The 20,629-nt window shown below is 46.3% G+C and overlaps 1 protein-coding gene across 4 annotated transcripts in view; it reads left to right on the top strand.

Annotated features, from left to right (window-relative positions):
• Window positions 1–20,629, top strand: part of TBL1X (transducin beta like 1 X-linked) — a 208,543-nt gene that overhangs the window by 64,157 nt on the left and 123,757 nt on the right. For all 4 annotated transcript variants that reach the window (XM_081809201.1, XM_081809203.1, XM_081809200.1 and 1 more), the window contains exon 2: window positions 12,468–12,541. The gene's annotated coding sequence lies outside the window, so the exon portion shown is untranslated. The remainder of the gene's footprint in view (window positions 1–12,467; window positions 12,542–20,629) is intronic.

Genomic DNA, 20,629 nt, shown 5'->3' with positions numbered 1-20,629 from the left:
CCCCTAGAACTCTCTCTTGCAGTAATTACAAGGTATATAGTGAACTGTTTCTAATACAGAGTGCTAAATGCCATAAAATTGTATGAATATGGTACAGTGGGAACTCAGTGGCAAGAAAAAGGGTGTATGTGCTTCCTATTGCTGACCCACAAACTTCGTGGCTTCAGACAACCCTGATGTATTATCTTAGAGTTCTGGAGGTCACAAGTCCAAAATGGGTCTCGCTGGACTAAAACTGAGGTGTCTGCAGGGCCACATTGTTTTCTGGAGCTTCTAGAGGAAAACCTTTGTTTTTTGTTTTTGTTTGTTTTTAAATGCCTTTTCCAGCTTCTAGAGGCTGCCTACAATGCTTGGCTCATGACTCCTTCCTTTGTCTTCAAAGCCAACAACAGTTTGACGTTTTCTCACATTCCATCACTCTGATGGGTTGCTTTGCAACCCTCTTCCCCATTTCAAGGAGTCCCCTGATTACATTGGACGTGCTTGTATAATACAGGATCAAGTCTTTTCTTAAGGTCAGATTAGCAATCTGAATTCCATCAACCACCCGTATTCCCCCATGTCATGTAACCTAGTATGTTCAGAGGTTCTGGAGATTAGGATATGCACAACCTGGGTGGGTGGGGCGTTACTCTGCTTACCACAGGTGGCATCTACTTAGAGTGTTGTGATAACTTAGTCTTAACGGTAGTATTAGCCCTGGCCCCTGCTTTTCCAGCTGTGTACAAACCAGCACTGTAGGCAGCCAATATAAGGAGTGTGGGTTTGTTTTCTGAAGCAATGTGGTCATCCATTACATATTTTTGAGTCATGAGATACATCAGACCTCTGCTTTAAGAAGATACATGTGGTTTTGCGGATTTGCAGGGGGAGAGGTCAGGAGGAGGGAAATTGTGTGCAGTCATTCAGAAGCCAGGCCACCAAGTAGGGCAGCGGCAGTGGACATGGAGAGATGCAATGTTAGAGACTCCATAGGGTCGAAATGTTAGGACTTGGCATCTGATTGAGGGAATGTTGGGAGGGGGATTGGCAGAGAGAAAGGAATGAGTCTGTGGTGGGAGCAGCAGAGTTTTGGGTCTGGGAGTGAAGGGTAACAAAGGGTGGGTCAAAGACATAGTAATGTGAAGCTGGGAAGGAAATGAAGATTGCATTTGAAATAGTGACCTTCAGGTGCTGGACAGGGACCCAAGTGGAGATAGGAAGTAGGCGGAAGAAATACTGCCTTTGAAATAGAGCTTTAGAATTACCTGCAAAAAAATCTTTTTTTTTTTTACCTGCAAAAAAAATCTTAAAAAAAGAGGAGGGGGGGCGGCAGTGCTTCTGGGTGGCTTAGTCGGTTAAGCGTCTGCCTTCGGCTCAGGTCATGATCTCAGGGTCCTGGGATCGAGCCCCACATCGGGCTCCCCGCTCTGCTGCTTCTCCCTTTGCCCCTCCCCACCATTTGTTCTCTCTGTCTCTCTTAAATAAATAAAATCTTAAAAAAAAAAAAAATTACCTGCAAAGAGGGCCGCCATCTTGGATGGTATTACAAGGGAACAAAGGTAGAGGAAAAAGATTCAAGAACAGAGCGTTGGGGAAATGCGTACGTTTAATGGATGAGATGATGAAGAGGAACCAGAGAACCAATCTGAGCAAGAGTAGTTAGGAAAGAGAAAGAGGTTGACTCATTCACCACCTATTTATTGGGTGACTACAACTTGCGAGGTACTGAAGAACCAAAAACAGATGCAGTTCCTGCCCTAGTAGAGCTTATGGTCCATCTTGATTGCTGGGGCCCCACTCACCTGGATGTGTGGCCATTACATTAGCCAGTGAGGGAGAAACGGTAATGCTGGATGTTCCTGAGGAGTGGGAAGGATGAAGTGCTGTCATTACGTCTGTTGACTCAGTTGATGATGTTACTTCAAGATAGCAGATGGAGGAAGCTTCCTTTGACCATTCACGTGGTTCTAACCAAGGACCCTTCCCACCCACTTGGCCACGTTAGGACCTCCAGGTTTAACAACTCCATGTTTCTTTAGACAGAAATCTGTGTCTGGGACTTCGGCATTCCTGGTTTGTCGTTCTGGAGCCTGGGCCATCTCCATTGCTGACTTGTCTCTAAGATCTAGAGTTGTCCCATAATGTATTGTCCACATTGGGACACTTCTTAGGGTGAAAGGCAGCTCTGTTCATAATTACCTTGAAACAACAGGGATCGGGCGCCTGGGTGGCTCAGTTGGTTAAGCAGCTGCCTTCGGCTCAGGTCATGATCCTGGAGTCCCAGGATCGAGTCCCACATTGGGCTCCCTGCTCAGCAGGGAGTCTGCTTCTCCCTCTCCCGCTCCCCGCTCTTGTGCTCTCTCTCTCAAATAAATAAATAAAATCTTAAAAAAAATAAAATTAAAAAAAAAGAAACAACAGGGATCAACCAGCATCGTCTCGAGCACAAAGACGAGTGAATACGTTGCTGCCTTGAAATAAGCCCTATTTAAATCATGACATTTTTCCTGAAATACTCAAATTTGCGAAAAAGTTTTCATGCCAGATGTTCTGTAATTATTTCCCGGTTCACGCGGGAATGTGTTCATACACACTCACTGTGGGTATTGCTTGTCGACTGTGGTCAGTCTCACACGTACTGCTGTTCTGCAGGTGCGTATAGACCCTGCGGTGATTGATGGAAGCGCAAATAATCTGAAAGGCATCATTGAACTTGCTGCTGTTATGTAGTCTTGCCATGAGGTATTTCTTCCTTAAACGTTAGTGCAGCTCTCTCTTTTTACATAGGTGGCCCGGTTTTTTGCACACCTAAGGAATGGTTCTCCTTATTTATTGAGGCATTGTTTAAAATAGCAAGGAGTTGAATGCAGTGGTGACAAAAGGTTATTTAGCTCTTTCAGTGAGTTACTAGGCAACTGTTAAAAATGATATTCTACAACTGATAGATTTATTGGTATTGAAATGTGTTTACAATATACTGTAGTGTGTTGCTGTGACCCCAGGAGACCCGCAGCCCAGTTGGGACTCTGAGCGCTTCTGAAATGTATCCTGAGAGTCCTACGGGCTGTGGGGAGAGATGTGCACGCCACCACCGTGTCGTTTATCCACAGAGACTTGACTTATTTACCTATGTTTCGGGGTTGTGCGGTTACCTCATGTTGAAAACTCTTGTAAGAAGCAGCCCAATGAAACGTGTCCCTGGACCCCATTTACTGAGAACAGAGTTGTATGGAGCCCACAGTTTCCCCTCTGGGGCCCATGGGAGAAATGGTGCAGATGTATCCACTCTAGAAGCTGTGTTTTTAATTATCTTCTTCACTTTTTGGATGCAAACTTCTGTTCCTATTTGTCTCTCTGCATAGATGGCTAGGAAACTCAGAATCCGATTTTAGTTCCCTTGCAACTGATCTAAGTTGTGTCCGCTCATAGGCTTTGCATATGGTCCTCAGCTCCCAGCTCCAGCTCATCTTTGGTGCCCTGATTTCGCCAGCTAGTTGTTTTATCGTTGCTCATGCGTGTGTGTGTGTGTGTGTGTGTGTGTGTGTTTGGAATCCACTTCAAGTCCTTTTTCCTGGTGGAGGATGACTGCGTATTTTAGTGAATGAGTACAGTGTGGTTTCTTGGAGGTTGTTGGCTCACAACAGCTTTTGAATTCTCCTGTGTTAGCGGCATCTTATTTTAATCTGGCTGCTTCCTGCTGAAGTACATCAAGACAGTATATTTCTAAATTTAGTGTGATGGAGACTCTGGCAAAAGCAGCTGACGAGCAGACCTAGGTAAAGCTTTCTAGGCCTTTCTAGTCTCTGTCAAATCACTTTATGAGAGAAAGATGGATAACAATTAGCAACGCTCTGGAGTCATTTAATTTTCCTGGGGGAAAAAAAACTCACACTACTTAAAAAAAAATAAATTCTTTGGCTTGACGGTACATTGAATGGAGCAGAAATTCTTTTTCTGTCTCCACTGGTGTGGTGGGGAGCAGTTTCCTGTACTCTCTGTTGGAAACGGGACCTTGGAGCCCTGAATAGAGTCTCCATAACTTGTTGAAAAGCAGGAAGTGAAAATGAGGTTATGGAAATAAAAGTTCTTAAATGTCTCCCAGTAAGCAAGTGTAAAGAATTAGCTCAGAGGGGTGCCTGGATGGCTCAGTCGGTTAAGTGCCTGACTCCTGATTTCCACTCAGGTCATGATCTCAAGGGTAGTGAGATCGAGTCCCGCTTTGGGCTCTGCACCCAGCGAGGAGCCTGCTGGAGAATCTCTCTCCCCCTCCCTTCTCCCCACCTGTGCGCACTCCCTCTCTCTCTCTCTCACAAATAAATAAATAAATCTTCTATTATTTTTTTGAAAGATTTTATTTATTTGACAGAGAGCGAGAGAGGGAACACAAGCAGGGGGAGTGGGAGAGGGAGAAGCAGGTTTCCCGTGGATCAGGGAGCCTGAGGCGGGGCTCGATCCCAAGATCCTGGGATCATGCCCTGAGCCAAAGGCAGACGTTTAACAACTGAGCCACCCGGGCGTCCCTAAATAAATCTTTAAAAAAAAACACTCAGTGAAGAAAGAATCGCTGTTTCTCTATTTATGGGAAGGAAAGATTGGGAACAACTTCTTGGGATCAATTCCGAGCCTCAGCTGCTCTCTTGTTAATAACCACGAATACTGACGGCCTCCGACAGCCAGGGCCTGCGCTGCGTATTTTGCATGTAACGGCTCAGAGGTCATCGTCCGGGGCCGCACATCTCCTTAGTGACAAGGCTATGAGCTGATTGCCTCACGTATGGACCACAGTGACAAAAGCAGTTTTGGCCAGTACTTGCCTGGTGTCCGCTGTGTGCCAGGGAGGGTTCTCTGCTCTTCCCATGTATGAATGAATGGTGGTGCGTTCTCCTAACGTCATTATGAGGGTTCAGTTAGTTACCCCCACTGCATGGAGAAGGACCTGGGGGCATGAGGATTCCTGGCCCCAGGTTGCACACACAACTGGCGTGGGGCGCCGGGCGATTCTCGCAGAGCCCTCTGGCCCCAGCGTTCCGTGCCCTTAACCGCCTGGCTCCGTGTTCAGTGTGGAACCAGAGGAGTGTGCCTGAAGGAAACGCCTCTGGCGGCCAGGCTTGGGTTCCATGGGGAGCTTGTGGGGAGGGGGACGTGGGCGGGTGACGTAGAGATGGTAACGATGATGCGGTAACGATGATGCAGTTCTTAGACACGTGGGTTCTTTCAAAGGGTGCAAGGCTGGGGAATGTGAATGCTTGTGCATAGCCTGGGCGAAAGTTGGGAGTGGGGTGTTCTTTTTGAGGTGCTTCTGGTAGGGGCTGACCTGTAGATTGGAGGATGTGTAATAACACCCCTAGTCTCCACCTACCACATGCCAGGAACACTCCCCCAGTTGTGGCAGCCCAAAATGTCTCTTGGGGGAGGGCACAGTCACCCCCAATTGAGAATTGCTGGTCTAAACACTTGGGGGCAGGAGTCACCCTCAGTATAAACTGCAATAGGATTCCTAGTGGCCCCTTTCTCCAAACTGTTGAATTTGACACTTTAAAAAAATTCCAGGGTTTCCTGGATGGCTCAGTTGGATAAGCACGTGACTCTTGATTTCAGAGTTGTGACTTCAAGCCCCACGTTGGGTGTAGAGATTACTCAAATAAATAAAAACTCTTCTAAAAAAAGTGCATTTTTGGAAAAGCCTGGGGTTTAAAAGTCATTTTGAAGGCCTCTGTTTCCAAAGGGGTATGGATTAGAAAGTTGAATATTTGGGGGTTTGCGTACTCTACAATTCAGCTTCTTTCAATATAGGGACACTACAGTGTGTTTGTCTAAGAGTGCTGGGTGTTTTTAGTCTTAGTTTTTCATTTGAATTTTTATTTAGGTTGTCTTCCTGATGTCCTGCACGCGGAGGTGACACTTGAGGCATTGTGCTTTGTGAATAGGAAGAGGTGTGCACATGTGCTTGAGTGTGTGTGTGTGCCGCGTGTCTTAATACTTTGTTCTTTAATTAGCTGATCGTTGACATTGGTGTCCCAAATTTTGAGGTGTTTATGTAAGCAAATAATTGAATTTAATTATTTTACAAAAGGGATTTGCTTGCAGCATTGTTAACTGAAACGAAGACAGTGTAATTGACCTTTCCAGGTGAGTGGGGGAGAGCATGTGTTTGGCAAAGGATAGAAACTGAAATGTGAACACCAGGACCATATGGTGTTCAGAAACTTTTATCATAATTCAGTGAATAGATAATGTGCTTGACAATTACATTTAAAATTATGCTTAATGTTCACTGCAAAATGTGGAGACGGTGCTTTGGGAGATGAGGAAGAGAGTAATTGGGATTCTTTTTACCTCACGTTGCACTACATCATCTATAAACAACTGATTGGAGTCCCGTGAGGATTCTATGCATACAGTTGGTGTTGTATCTGTGGGGAGAGATTCAAGTCACTGTTGATTGACAGTTTGCTGAATAAGGAAGATGCTATCCTAATACTTTAATGTGTCTTCTTTAAATGTGGTTATTTTTCTCACTAAAGATTAGTTTTATGCCATTAAATAAAATTTATCATTCTGATTTAAATAATAAATGCTTAGAAACAAATATGGTGTGACTGATAGCTTATTAAAATTTGCTGTGGGTTTGTTCCGCGCCCCCCCCCCCCAGTTGGTATTGGCTCTAGAGGGATTATATAATTATAAGCCCAATTGGGTCATGTCATTACCTTATCTTATATCAGATTTTCACATGACAAACCATATCTTGGTCTTTCTGTGTGGAATCTGTTTGGTATATCACAGTGTGAGCCAGGAACCCATTTTTCATTTGTTGTGAGTGGAATATGGTTGACTCTGCTGGTGTTAAGGGTGGTGGGTAAATGAGATGTGTGTCTAACCATATGCATTCAGATACATCAATACGAGTTTAGAAGCATTGATTTCCAAGCTTAGAAATCTTTTTATGAGCATTATAACAGATTTAAAAAGAAATCAAGTTTAAGCATCTTGTTTGGTGTCCATTTTTTCTCCTTTCTGAGTAGTTTATACTTTCATGCTGAACTTGTAAAACCTACAAATATAATAAAATGTCCTGTTTTGCAGGAATGAATGGATATTAAATGACTTCTGTGAAGAACAGATGAAGAAAATGTGTTTCGCACATTGATCCTTAAATAAAAAATGATTTCCCCTGAACATTTATTTCCCTATTCCCACAGTGCTAATATGTTTCTTTCTTTTTTTTTTTTTAGAGTTGAAAAAACAATAAAGACTTTCTTTTGGCTTTGAGCCTGCACTTAGTTTGTTTTCAGTGTGCACCTATTACCTGCCTGCTGTATGGTGGGCACTAAGCTTTAAAGAAGATGGCTCCCAGTGATTGAGGTGAAACAATAGGCTGATCGGCTTTGGCTTGGGTGCCCAGAACTTTTGTAATTTTGTTTTTGCAGTTTTGGTTTTTGCGGTTCTGTTTTCTATCATGGTCATTGTTCATAGAATGTCTGGGTAACAATTTGTTATGTTTGTGATGTTTATTGAATGAGTAAATGAGTGAATGAATGCCCAGAGACTGCCCTGGTATGCCTTTTTAGTGTCCGTCCCCTAGAGCATCCACTGTACAGAAGTATAACTTCTTCAAGTTCTTATGAGGAAGGAAGCCATAAGGAATGAAGTCCTAGGCTGTAGGCACTGCCTCTCCTTTGTTGGTTTTTTTTTTCCCATTTGTCATAGTCTTTAGATTTGCATTAATACGGTAACCACTGGCCACATGTGACTATTATACTTAAATTAATTAAAATTAAATAAAATTTAAAAGCCAGTTCCTCAGTTGCACTAGTCAAACACTTCAAGTGCTTCGTAACTGCATGCAGCTAATGGATACCTTACTGGTCAGTGAAGGCATAGTGCAGAAAGTTTTATTATGTAAATGAGAGATGGTTATTCAGATGTTTGCCTAATAGGTATTCCAAGGATGAGACGCTGGAAAAAAATCTTAAATCTGAAGAAGAGAGAAATTTCCTACCATGTGACTAGAAGAGAGAATAAAAAGCATATAAAGATTATTACACGAAAGCTCATCATGTCATTTTGGAATATTAGAGAGAAAGGCAGTATATAAGGACTATCCTGGATTTAAAGGTCATATCAAGAATCTGGAATCAGAATGATATCAGATTTCTTAACGGCAGCATTGGAAGTTGGAAAAGAGACTAAGAATTCTATGCAAATAATTTTCACTCAGAATTTAAAGTCATTCTTCTACTAGTTGTTAACTAAGGGTAGAGTAAAGATATTTGTTACATATTCAGGATATCAGTAAAATTTAGCTTTTGTTGTACATCAGTTCTCAGAAATCCAGAGAATGTGTCCCACTGAAATGAGAGAGTAAACTGAGAAAGGGGAGATTTGGGATCCTAGAAACAAAGAGACAGCATGTATTCTCACGATGTTGTGGTTTCAAGGCGGCATGAACTCTATAGCAGGCCTAATGCTGACAACTACAGACTGGAACAGAGATAAGAAATTTCAGAAGGTCTGATGTGTGTATATTTGGAAGATGTAGGCGTGATTGAGGGGGAAACCCATAGAGCTGACAGATTATCTGAGAATTTTGATCATGTGAAAAATTGAGTCAAAGGATTGTGGACAATGCTGGAAGAATTACCAAAGGATATATATATAAAAGAAAACTAAGGAAATAAAAACAGATGCAATTAGTAACCCCAGGAAAACAAAAAGGTTTCATAAGAAAGGAATCATAGTCATACTATATTGCTTGCTTAGCAGTGCCCATTCCGTTGTCAAAATAATATCCGTCAGATACAGATTTAACCAAAAACTATGGTTACACTACTGGGAAAATGTGGTAGGGTTAGCATAGGATTGAGGAGGGAATTTAAAAAACCAAAATTCTCACCCATATGTGAGAAAATCAAATAAGTAATATCTGAAGCTGATAGGGAATATTATAAGGTTATTTAGAAACATGGAAGTCGTACTGAGGATCACTGCCAGTAAAACAAACAGGTCTGAGATTTGAAAATGGTTGCTGTGGGAAGTAGAATTGGGAATAGATGGTGCTATAAAAAGCTTGTAAGTGAAAAGAGGAGTCTTTTGCCTCACCTGTATTTTACTTTTTAAAACAATGTACATGCATTACTTTGAAAAGAATAAAAGTGGTTTGGAGCATGAGAGCATATAGGATGTATCTCCCGTAAAATTATAGAAATTTTAGTATGGTCAGTCATCCTTGGCAGTATGGATACTTGGGCCAGATAATTTTTTGCCTCAGAAGGGCTGTGCTGTGTCCCTGGCTTTACTAGATGCCAGCAGCATTCCTCCTCCAGCCTGACAACTAAAAATGTCTCCAGACAGTGCCCAGTGTCCCCTGAGAGACAGCCCCATTTGAGAACCACTGATTTAAGAGATTTAAAATCTGCTACTGAATGAATCATCACCATACATAAAAATGCTATTCAGTGCTGGTGTAATGCAGGAAACAACAGCTTCATTACACAGAACTTGAACCTCATAGCAAATGAAGTGTTCAGAATTCTCGGGTTCCTCATGCCAGTACCCGGCTCAGCCCCTGGCTCTTGGCCCAGTTAATTCAGGGCTCACTAAAAAAAGAAAGGACTCAGGAGGAAATTGCAGCTTCTCTGTTACGCTCAGTGGCTTCTGAAAACATATTTTGGATTTTTTGCGTTGTTTTCGTGATGGTACAACTTGAATTTCTTTGGCGTGCAAATGTTAATCATTACGGCAATTTTGGGAAAATGTTGCCGCCTTTGGATATATTTCTGTGGTCAGTTGGCTGCAGGACAGATGGATGCATACATTCCTTCTCCCTCCCTCCCCCAGCATCCTTGTGCAAGTTCTTGGTTCAGTTCTTTGCAAGGGTTTTCCCTTAGAATTTACAAAGGAAGCCAACAGGAAAATGGTTCCTCAGATTTTTTGATGTGGATGAACCTCATAAATAATTTAATACCCTCATTTCACAGCTGAGGACTCTCTGGTCCAGAGAGAGTTTCTTCTAATTAATTAGGAGCAAAGTGAGGCCTGTAAATCTGCCCTTCTTTTTTTCCCCTAAATTTTTTTTTTCTTTTTTAATATGATAGCATTAAAGGTAATAGTAGTGGTGGGCATGAAGATGGAAGGGGGTAGGGCAGTGGGTCAGGCATCTATCTGGCAAGTGGTGTCCGCATTTTCACACAACTCGGGACTCTGAGCACCGGGTGCCAGGGGCACGAGCCCTCGTAAGTTTAGAGAGAGAGAGAAAGACGGCTGGCCGACTCAACTGTGGGGCCCCTGGCTCCTGCTTGGGAGGAACTCTGCAGGTTGTCTGGTATTTTGGAGTCGCCCCTGCTGGGAGTGTGCTGTCTGCAGGGCCAACTTCCCTGGTTGGCCTCCTCTTCCCTCTGCTGGACGGGGCACTGGACGGGGCACCCATGCTGTCCACTGCCCAGCATCCTGGCACTCGGCCGCACCCATCCCCTTTCCTGAGCACCCTGAGAGCATCAGCTGACCTTTTTAGAAACCTCAGTGCCCTCTTGCCTGCCTTTGTTGCCTCCAGCACCACTCAAGCTGCAGCTCCCCTCTCTTCCTCGTCACCTGACTTCATGGGCCAACAGGAATGCTGCTGCCTCCATGAAGCCTCTCTCGATTTCTTCCATGTAGTGGGCATGGGCAGAGGAGACAGTGTGGTTTTTCTGTCCTCCTGTCATCTGCTCTCCTCCTTGCCATCCATATCAGTGGCCGTTATTTGCTAGTCATTCCATGATTTTTGAGAGCTGTCCGTCCCTAGATGCCAGGGAATACCGCACCACTCTGGATTTCCTCCTGCCTGTCTGCACACCCCTGTCTCATTGACATTTCCTTCTCTCAGCCTTCCATCCTCGGCTTGCAACCTTTAGACCAGGGGTTCTCTGCAGGGCGCTTGTGCCCCCCGGGGGACACCTGGTACGTTGTCGCAACGAAGGGGGCGAATGTGTGGATTGCTACCAGCGTCTAGGGGGTGGAGCCCAGAGATTCCACTCAGTGTGCAGCGCAGCCCCCACAACAGAGTTACCAGATTCACAGAGTCAGCAGTGCCCAGGGTGAGAAACCCTGCTTTGGGCATTCCCATTCAGGCCCGTAGCTTTTGAAGATCGTGGTTACGGGATGACTTCCAGACTTAACTCTGCAGCCGGGACCTCTCCTGATTGCTTGGACTGGTGTCCTTCACTGCCTAGTTAGTAGTCCACTTTACAGCTGGGATGGACGTTTCAAAGTTAACACGTAAAAAAGTCTTGCTTTTCCTCTCCTCAGTCTGCCTACATCCCAGGAAGTGGCACCACCTTCCAAATTGTTGCTTAAGCCCTGAAGCTAGAAGTCACACTGGGTTCTTCTCTCCCCTCCCCACCACACATGCCTCCCCCTCTCCCCGCTCCCCCCGTGAGTCCTCCAGGTCAGAATGTCTTAGAACCCTGTACACTGTCTGCATTTTGTGCTCGTCTTTTCCTGCCGGCACTGTGCGAGTCACCGGTGGTTCTCTATTGAGCAAGAGCTTCTCTGGATTTTGTTCTAAGCATGACAGGAGGCCCCGAAGGCTTTTTTTTTTTTTTTTAATAGCAGGATGATCAGATTTTCTTTTCTCATTAACTCTGGTGCTGGGTGAAGAATAAGGTGTAGTGGGGCCTGTGTAGGATCAAACTCCTTTCCGTGAGCTGTGAGGTCCTCTTGGACCTGGGACCTGCTATTACTCACTTCTGGTGCCCAGCACTAGCCTTCCTCCCTCCCTCTTGCCAAGGTCACTCTCACCACAGGACATTTGCACTTGCTGTGTCCGCATTGTGGCCTCTCTCGCTCTCTCGCCCCCATTCAGACGCTCCCTCCTCAAAGAGTGCTGCCCCAGGCCCCAGAGTAAGTAGACTCCTTGCCCCTGGTCACTTTCTCTTCCACCACCACCAACTGGAGTCTCAGTAGTTCTGTCGTATGAACTGATCTTGCTCTGCGTTTGGTTTCTAGTTTATGGTCCCTGCTCTTCCATCACCAGGTTCCCCGCTTTTCCCTGCCGGGATGGGTATGTTCCACAAACCCAGGCACTGTGTGTCCCTAATACTGGAACAGCACCGAGCGCCATTGTCAGTAGAAACTTCATGAGTTGGGTTGAATTTAGAAAATACCTGTGTTTAAAAAAAAAGAAAAAGAAATAACCTGTGTTTTCACTTAGCATGCTTTAGGAGGGTAGAGGAAAAGTGTGTCTGGTAAGAGCTGAGTGGATTTTTCAGTTATCGACATTCCCTGGTGATAGGATCATAATTGCTTGTGAGATAATGAAACTTTTGACCAGATTTGCATGCTTTAACTGGGGAATGAAGCCCGGGAGTCAGCGATGACCTAGTGATTATTTCGGTTTTGTCGTATCCCTAATTCAGATATCTCCTGGCCTGTGGAACGGTTGACGGTATACTTCAAGATGTTTTCATGGACGCTTTTGCCTTACTTCGGTTATTTTTCATTAACAGGTAACTGAAGATAGAAAACAGGCCTTGAAATAAACCCTCGAAGGAAGAAGGGATTTGCCTGCATTTGGCTCTGAGTAAGTGAAATTGTAAAATGATTTCTTATTATGTAATAGATATCCTGTCAACCTCTTCATATTTCCTGTGCTTAAAAATGAAATGTTACTGTATTGGCTGTAAGTACTGGAAATGGTGATTCCTCAAGATTTCTTGTAACAGGTAATTTTGCTAGCAAGAAAATGCTGTGTGTCTAACACCCTTCTTTTTCATTGAGCTTCTAGAAGTCAAGAGATTTTAGGAAAGAGAAATGGAGATGATTATTAAAATCTGTATGCTTTGCAGAGAAGTATCATTTGTCCTGTTGTTTCCCGTATGCATTTGAGGCCCTTCTTTGTCCTCAGAAGGCTGACTCATAACCAGCAAGGGCTTTTGACTTTTTGTCTGGCACACGCTCTGTTCCTCTTGTTTGTTCTTCTTAGTACGTGTGTGGAGAACAACAGGCCACCGTGTAACTACTTGTGGACCAGCCAGGATTTTCCAGAACCACCTTGTTGGGGCACCCTCCTGAGGCAGCACGGCCTGGGACAGAGGCCCCTGCAGACACGTTTTCCTTCGTTCTCAGCCCGCCTTGGGCTGTTGATAGAGCAGAGCCAACCCAGAGTCACGTAGAGCAGGCCTTCTGGGGCCTGGAGCTCTCCTCTTGTCTGCTGTCTTGCACCCAGTTAAGGTCCGATGCCCTCCCAAATCAAGAACATCCTTTTCAGAGCACTTGGTTTGAAAGATCTTCCATCTCTGGGATGACTGGTCGTTCAGTGTGTTTTTTCCAGAGCATTGTGGAGTATACGGAGGTGTGTGAAATGTGTCTTGTTTTGGGGGGTAAGGCATTACAAATGCATGAAGTGGGGGGCGTGGCAGAAGGCCATGGTGGGAATGGGTATTCCGTGCATGGTGTAGACACTCCCTGCTGAGGGAATCCTGAACAACGCTCTTTTTTAAAATTTAATTTATTTGGGGTGCCTGGGTGGCTCAGTCGTTAAGGGTCTGCCTTCGGCTCAGGTCATGATCCCAGGGTCCTGGGATCGAGCCCCACATCGGGCTCCCTGCTCGGCGGGAAGCCTGCTTCTTCTCCCCCACTCCCCCTGCTTGTGTTCCCTCTCTCTCTCTCTCTCTCTCTGTCAAATAAATAAAGAAAATCTTAAAAAAAAAAAATTAATTTATTTTATTTTTTTAAAAGATTTTACCTACCATTTGAGAGAGAGAGAGAGAGAGAACATGAGCAGGGGGAGGAGCAGAGGGAGAGCAGGGAGCACGATGTGGGGCTTGATGCGGGACTTGATCTTGGGACCGCGAGATCATGACCTGAGCCGAAGGCAGATGCTTAACCGACTGAGCCACCCAGGCATCCCTGAATTCTGAGCAAGGCTCTTAACAGCGTGTGGCAGAGTAGCCGAAGGTGGGAGGGACCTTCCTTTTGGAAGGGAGACTCCAGATGGGTCTGGTGGTGGATGGAGTATCGATATATGTTGAAGAATTATGTTCTAGGTGGGGGACTGACTATGGGCAAAGGTCGGGAGCCAGGAACAACAAAGCTTTTTTTTTTTTTTTAAGATTTTATTTTATTTATTTGACAGAGCACAAGCAGGGGGAGCGACAAGCAGAGGGAGAAGGAGAAGCAGGCTCCCCGCTAAGCACGGAGCCCGATGCAGGATTCGATCCCAGGACCCTGGGATCATGACCCGAGCCGAAGGCAGATGCTTAACGACTGAGTCACCCAGGCGTTCCCCACCCCTTTTTTTTTTAATAGGGGAAGTTGATAAAGCAGCCTGGTGGCCTTGAACGGGGTGATGGGGGAGCAGAAAGGGCCTACGGGAAGGGCAAGGACTGTGGACTGGACCGTGTCTACACCGTGCTCTCAGGAGCCTTTGGTTCTTTAGCGTTAGAGCTGCCATCTTTCATCGGCCTGGACGTACCCGAGGACTGCAAGTCCATCAGTAACAGAGGGACAGTCTGTAGATCGAGAGGGCACCAGAGGTGACTCTTAACAATCAACCCGCATGGGGCAGAAAGAACAGTAAATGGTGACGAGGTAGCCCTCTTACACGCGTGTGCCAGATGTTGCCGGGTTTTGGTAACGCCTTCACTGAGCTAGTTCACAGAGGGGACCGTCGCTCACTGGACGTGTGCTGTGGGGCGGTCCTCGCTCTGCTCACGGAGCTGTGCTCCCGCCCCCGCGGTGCGAGTCCTTCCGTCAGAGCCCTCCGTGGACCGTTGTCAGAGTCGAGTGACCCCCTCCCCCGGTCCCCGACAAGCACCTTTCTACTTCCCGTGCCTACGGGTTAGCCCGTTCCCGGGCGTTTCATGGGAACGGCGTCGTGCGGTGTGTGTTCTTTGCGGCTTCTGTTACTCAGCAAAACGTTGTCCCGGTCCCTCCTGTGTGGTAGGACGTGTCTGCGTATCATTCCTTTTTCTTGCCAAATGCTGGCCTTTGGAGACCGCTTTTCTTCACTCAGCCTGCAGCCCTCGAGAGCCTTCCAGGTGGTGGGTGTCAACGGCTCGTGCCTTTTGAATGCCGAGCGGTGTACCGCTGTCTGGCTGGGCCAGAGCTTAGTTATCCATTCACGAGTTCAGGGGCCTTCGGGATCTTTGCAGCTGGGGGCTAGTACAAAGAGAGCTGCCGTGCGCAGGTTTTGGTGTGGACCCGATGCGGTTTTAAGTCCCCAGTCTGTGCCTCAGGTAGTCCTGGGAGATCAGTGCCGTTGTTGGGGTCCATTGACCAGACACAAAAAGGGCACAGCGAGGCCGTGGGGCCCCCGGGCTCCGGTGGGGGAGTGGGCGGCTGGAACGGACTCCAGCTGGCTGAAACCCCTCCCGAGCCGCCGCGTTCGGAGGGTACGGCAGTGGTGCTGGGTCTCTCTGGCATCCAGACCCTGCTCACGGATGGAGGGTGAGACCCCCTGGCCACACGGAAGGAGCTGGGCGCTGAATCGTGCCACCGGGGACGATTGCCTTCGTGGACAGACAGCTGCCATGCAAGGAGCAGAGCCCAGTCACCATCGAGCTGCTTCCCCGTTGGGGGACTGCTGTGTATGGGGACGAGGTGGCTCAAGGAGGCAGCCTCCAGTGCCGTCCGCAGCGGGGCCAGCAGGAGGCCCTGGGGCTGTTGTTCGCTGGCGGGCGATTGGGCTCAGACCTGCGGGCTCCATCGGGCACATGCCCCACCGATTGCCGCAGAGAACCACCTGGCTGCGCTCTCCAGAGACCAGCCATGCGGCCATGCTGTTTCCAGGAGCTGCCTTCAGAGGGGCCTGCTTGTTCCCCGCCCCGGGTGGTGGGGGGGTGGGTGGGTTAGTGAATCGAAACAGTAAAAGGTGCGGTGCCCTTTGCCTCGGCGTGGCTCTTCTGTTCCCGTGAGGACAGAGGGTCAGGCACGCGGGGGCCTCGAGGCGGCCAGCTCTGGTCTCACCTCTTGTTTTCATCACCCACGCCCTGTGGGACCTCCAGAAGTTGCTTAGCACCCCTGAGCCTCAGTCTTCTCCTCTGTACAGCGGGAGGTTAATCCCCACTTCGCAGTCCTTTGGTACAAGACACGAAATTGCCGAGTGTTTTGTGGAGTCCGTGTGCATTCCCGCTTCTCCCTTCTACTTCTTTTCTCCTCCTCCCCATCCACAGCCTGGAAGTGACTCAGATCCCTGAAATGCTCAGTGTTTGCTTTTGGGCTGTATGCTGTTTGCCCAGTGTGGAGGGAGGGGTGGGGGGGGGGAGAGAGAGGGAGAGAGAGAGAGAGAGAGAGAGAGAGAGTGTTTGTGTGTGTGTGTGGGGGGGGTGTGTGGCTTATTCTAAACACTTGCTGCCTGCTTTCTCATTCATCTCTGATTGCCGTCCTTTTTGGGGTCTAAGTCACAAGATGGGTGACCAGTTCTCACCAATTCCTCTTTATTCATACAATCCAAGAAGGGCACGAATGATCCAGGTACTTGTGATCAAAGGGAGCCATGGCTCAGAGAAGTGGTGCATTGGAGCCTGAAGGATTGGTTTAATGTTAGAGTTGATTAGGACTGGAAATTGTAATAGGGACAAGACAGGGACTCCTGGGCGGTGTGCCCTGTTGCAGACCAACCCCATTTCGGGGGTTTCATACTAACTGGGTAAAGGTGGTGCCCCAGAGGGGTCTTACAGCAGGCCCAGAGTGCGGTGGGGTAGAGTGGGGTGTTGTTGATCTGTCTTATCAAAAGAAGTAAAGCTTCGCGGGTGACCTTGGAACCATAGCTTCTTGATTTAAAGGTGTCAGTTCCGTGTGGATAATCCGATAGCACAATTGCTTTTTGTTGTCTCCAGCTGATGAAAAGTCCTCGATGAGTGCTGTTTGATAACACAGTTCGGCTTTTTGTTCTCCCTTTCAATTTGCCCTTCACATTTATTCAGTGTTCTTTTCTTTCAAACACCATTTGTCTTCATCCACTTTCATGAATGCCCAGAACACACACATGGAGCCCCGCAGACGCTGCCTCCAGGTTATCAGGAAAACTGCTTCCTTGTGAGAAGCTGGCTATTCCTTTTTTCTTGAGCCCAAGCAGATCGGGAAAAGCGCACCCTCTTCCCGACAATGGATTGAAAGTCTAGTGAGTTTCATGTTGCAGTTTGACTCAAATGGACATTAATTAAGTTCTTTTTTTTTTTTTTTAAAGATTTTATTTATTTATTTGCGAGAGAGAATGAGAGACAGAGAGCACGAGAGGGAGGAGGGTCAGAGGGAGAAGCAGACTCCCCGTCCAGCAGGGAGCCTGATGCGGGACTCGATCCCGGGACTCCGGGATCATGACCTGAGCCAAAGGCAGTCGCTCAACCAACTGAGCCACCCAGGTGCCCGACATTAATTAAGTTCTTGATGAATTAAACCAGAGAATGAACTCTCGAAATTGGTTTTAAATTCTGGTTGTAACACGGCTAGGAAGGGGCCTCAAAATGATGGAACAATTCTTTCGTTTCTGACATTTTTCACTACTTCTGTCTCTTATAATAATTCACAAGTATGTTGTTTTTCCTACTGTTGGCTTTGTAAACGTGGGTGGTCTCTCAGTGTCTCTCAGTTCCGGACGTGGTTGTCAACTGGGGTGTTTTTTCCCCTAGGGGATGCTTGGCAAAGTCTGGAGACCTGTTTTTCAGGATTTGGGGTGTGTGTGTATGGAGGATGTGGACATCTAGAGGGTGGAGGCCAGGCATGCTGCTGAACATCCTCCAGGGCACAGGACGGCTTCCCTCCCGTCCTCCCACACGCAAGAGTTACTGGCCCAAATTTCAGTAGTGATGAGGTTGGCTGGTCTGGAGCATGGCCTACAACTTTGCATGTGTAAACTACGGACTCTTGTTTCATAGTAGTGACATTAGGCTTTGGCATGGGTATGAAGCACCGCAGTGGGGAGTTTTACACGCGGCGGGCCTCCTCCGGTGGCTCCAACGGTCAGTGTAACTATAAAGTTGGAAGATACTAAGGCTCTAGGTCTGGATTTCTATTCCTAAATTACGTTTTTCTTTGTATTAAAAAATACAGGTTTGACAACATGATCAGACGTGTAATTCATAGGCATCTGACTGGCTTAACTTCATTTATAATCTATTAAGAAAAATAATTTACCTTATTTGGTTTCTTTATGGTCAATAGTGATTCTGAATTTATTACTTAGAATAATTACGTAATTTTTCAAGTTTCCTACCTTCATAAGACGTCTGTATGCAAAATGAGCAAATTTTTTTTAAAGATTGATTTTAGAGAGAGAGAGTGCGTGCGTGAGCACAGGGAGAGGGATTGAGAGAGAGCGAGTCTGAGGCAGACTCCGTGCCCAGCAGAGTCCGACACAGAGCTCGATCTCATGACCCGAGCTAAAGCCCAGAGTAGGACAAAAATAGCAAAATTTTAAAGGAACCCCTGACATGAAAATAGTCTCCTGCAAAAAGACTACAAGGGAAAGATCATGCCTTTACTTAGTACCTGTTTAAGAGATTTACAAAGGATTCTTTTTTATTGTGATAAAATACACATAACATATAATTTACTACCTTAACCATTTTTGAGTTTCACCTCAGTGTCATTATGTTCACATTTTTGTGCAACTTTTCGTCACCTTCGCAAGCAGAAACTCTGCCCCATTAAACACTGACTCCCGATTCCCGTCCTCCAGCCCCTGGCACCCACCATTCCACTTCTGTCTCTACGGATTTGCCTATTCTAGGTACCCCAAAGTTGGAATCAAACAATATTTGTCTTTTTGCATCTGGTTTATTTCACTCAGTGTAATATCTCCCAAGTTCATCCATGTGGTAGCATGTGTCAGAATCCCCGTCCTTTTTGACCCTGAATAAAATTCCATTCTGTGTAGAGACCATGTTTGGTTTATCTGTTCATCCATTGTTGGAGGGCTGAGTGGTTTACAAAGAAATAGTTTAAAGTTGGATCCCTTGTGACTGACTCATCACTACTGTGTAGACAGAGATAGCAAATGATTCTGGATTCTTGTGGTGAAATTGTGTTGTACCCACACAGAAACTGCCAGACCTTTCCTCATGCACATCCTCAGGTGCTATTAACACAACATTCTGGGGCGCCTGGGTGGCTCAGTTGGTTAAGCGACTGCCTTCGGCTCAGGTCATGATCCTGGAGTCCCTGGATCGAGTCCCGCATCGGGCTCCCTGCTCGGCGGGGAGTCTGCTTCTCCCTCTGACCCTAACCCCTCTCATGTGCTCTCTCTCAAATAAATAAAATCTTAAAACAAAACAAAAAACCACAACATTCTATCTTACGAACTACAGTTGACCCTTGAATAACACAGGTTTGAACTGTGCGGGTCCACTGAGATGCAGATTTTTTTTTTGGTAAACATAGTACAGTTCTGCAAATTATTTTCTCTTCCATATGATATTCTCTCTGTCTCTCTCTCTCTTTTTAAAAGGTTTATTTTAAACTGGTAAGAACAGATACTACACAGGAGAGAGCAAGACAGCATGCACAAGCCAGCGTGAGCAGGTTGAGGGGCAGAGGGGAAGAATCTCAAGCAGGCTCCTTGCTGAGCATGGAGCCCAACGCAGGGCTCGATCTCACAACCCTGGGATCACGACCTGAGCTGAAATCAAGAGTCGCACGCTTTGCCGACTGAGCCGCCCTTCCGCATGATTTTCTTAATGACATTTTCTTTTCTCCAGTCCCCTTTATTATGAGAATACAGTATGTAATACATATCACATACTACGCAAGTGTAAATTGAGTGTCTGTGTTGTCGATCAGGTTCCCAGTTAACAGGCTGTTCATTTTGGGGCATTCGGAGGTTTGAGGCAGATTTTCAGTTGTGTGGGGGGTGGGTGTCCCTACGCCCTGAATTGTCCAAAAATCACTTGTACTCTTCTGCGATGAGCTTTGTACATTTGTTCTACCTGCTTAGCTTCCAAAGCAGGAGCAATGGAAGTATTTAAAGCAGTCACAGAAGCTTCCAGAAAGGCACCCTTACCCTCCCACTTTCCACTCCGCACTCTTGAAATGAGATCTCTTTCCTGCCTCCTTCCCGTTGTTCGTCTCTGACCACCGCTCTCTATGACCCGGAACCATCCTGCACCTGTCCTTGAATAGGCTTTCATCTTCCCACCTCCTGGGACCTCACTTCTCTGCACAAGAATGCGTGTATGCTCTTTTGAGACATTTTTTGCAGTCAGCACGTTGAGATCTTTACATGAAAAGATTTTCGGTTATTCTGAAATGCGGTGCCTATCATTGCACACTGCTCAGCATTGGGGTCTGACTTTGTCCTGGCCTGTTACCTATCCCACTACTTCATCCTAAAGCAACTGCTCTTTCCTTACAGGAGTATCCTTTCAGCTGCACTGAGTTTCTAACTTTATTGACACACAGCAGTCAGAATGCATTTGACATTTTGGTGCAAAGTAGGACAACAGAACTGATAGGGCTTTATCTGTTCATCTGTTCAGCGGATAATGAGTGCTTTCTGAGTGCTGGGTGCTAGGGGTGGAGCGGGACATTGTTTGCGAGGCCTGAGACAGCAAAGGTTTGATTTTTGGTTGTGGATGGAAAAGGTGGAGGGCAAGCGCCGAGCTCATTGAAATAGTTAAAATCCTGTTACAGAACCTGGAGCATCAGTAGCAATTTTCCTTCCTTCACAAAG

This window comes from Leptonychotes weddellii, chromosome X (genome assembly GCF_054177405.1).
Source record: "Leptonychotes weddellii isolate Sample4059 chromosome X, ASM5417740v2, whole genome shotgun sequence".
NCBI classification, from domain to species: domain Eukaryota; kingdom Metazoa; phylum Chordata; class Mammalia; order Carnivora; family Phocidae; genus Leptonychotes; species Leptonychotes weddellii.
The sequence above is the reverse complement of the archived record's forward strand: the minus strand, read 5'-3'. Positions and strand labels throughout refer to the sequence as shown.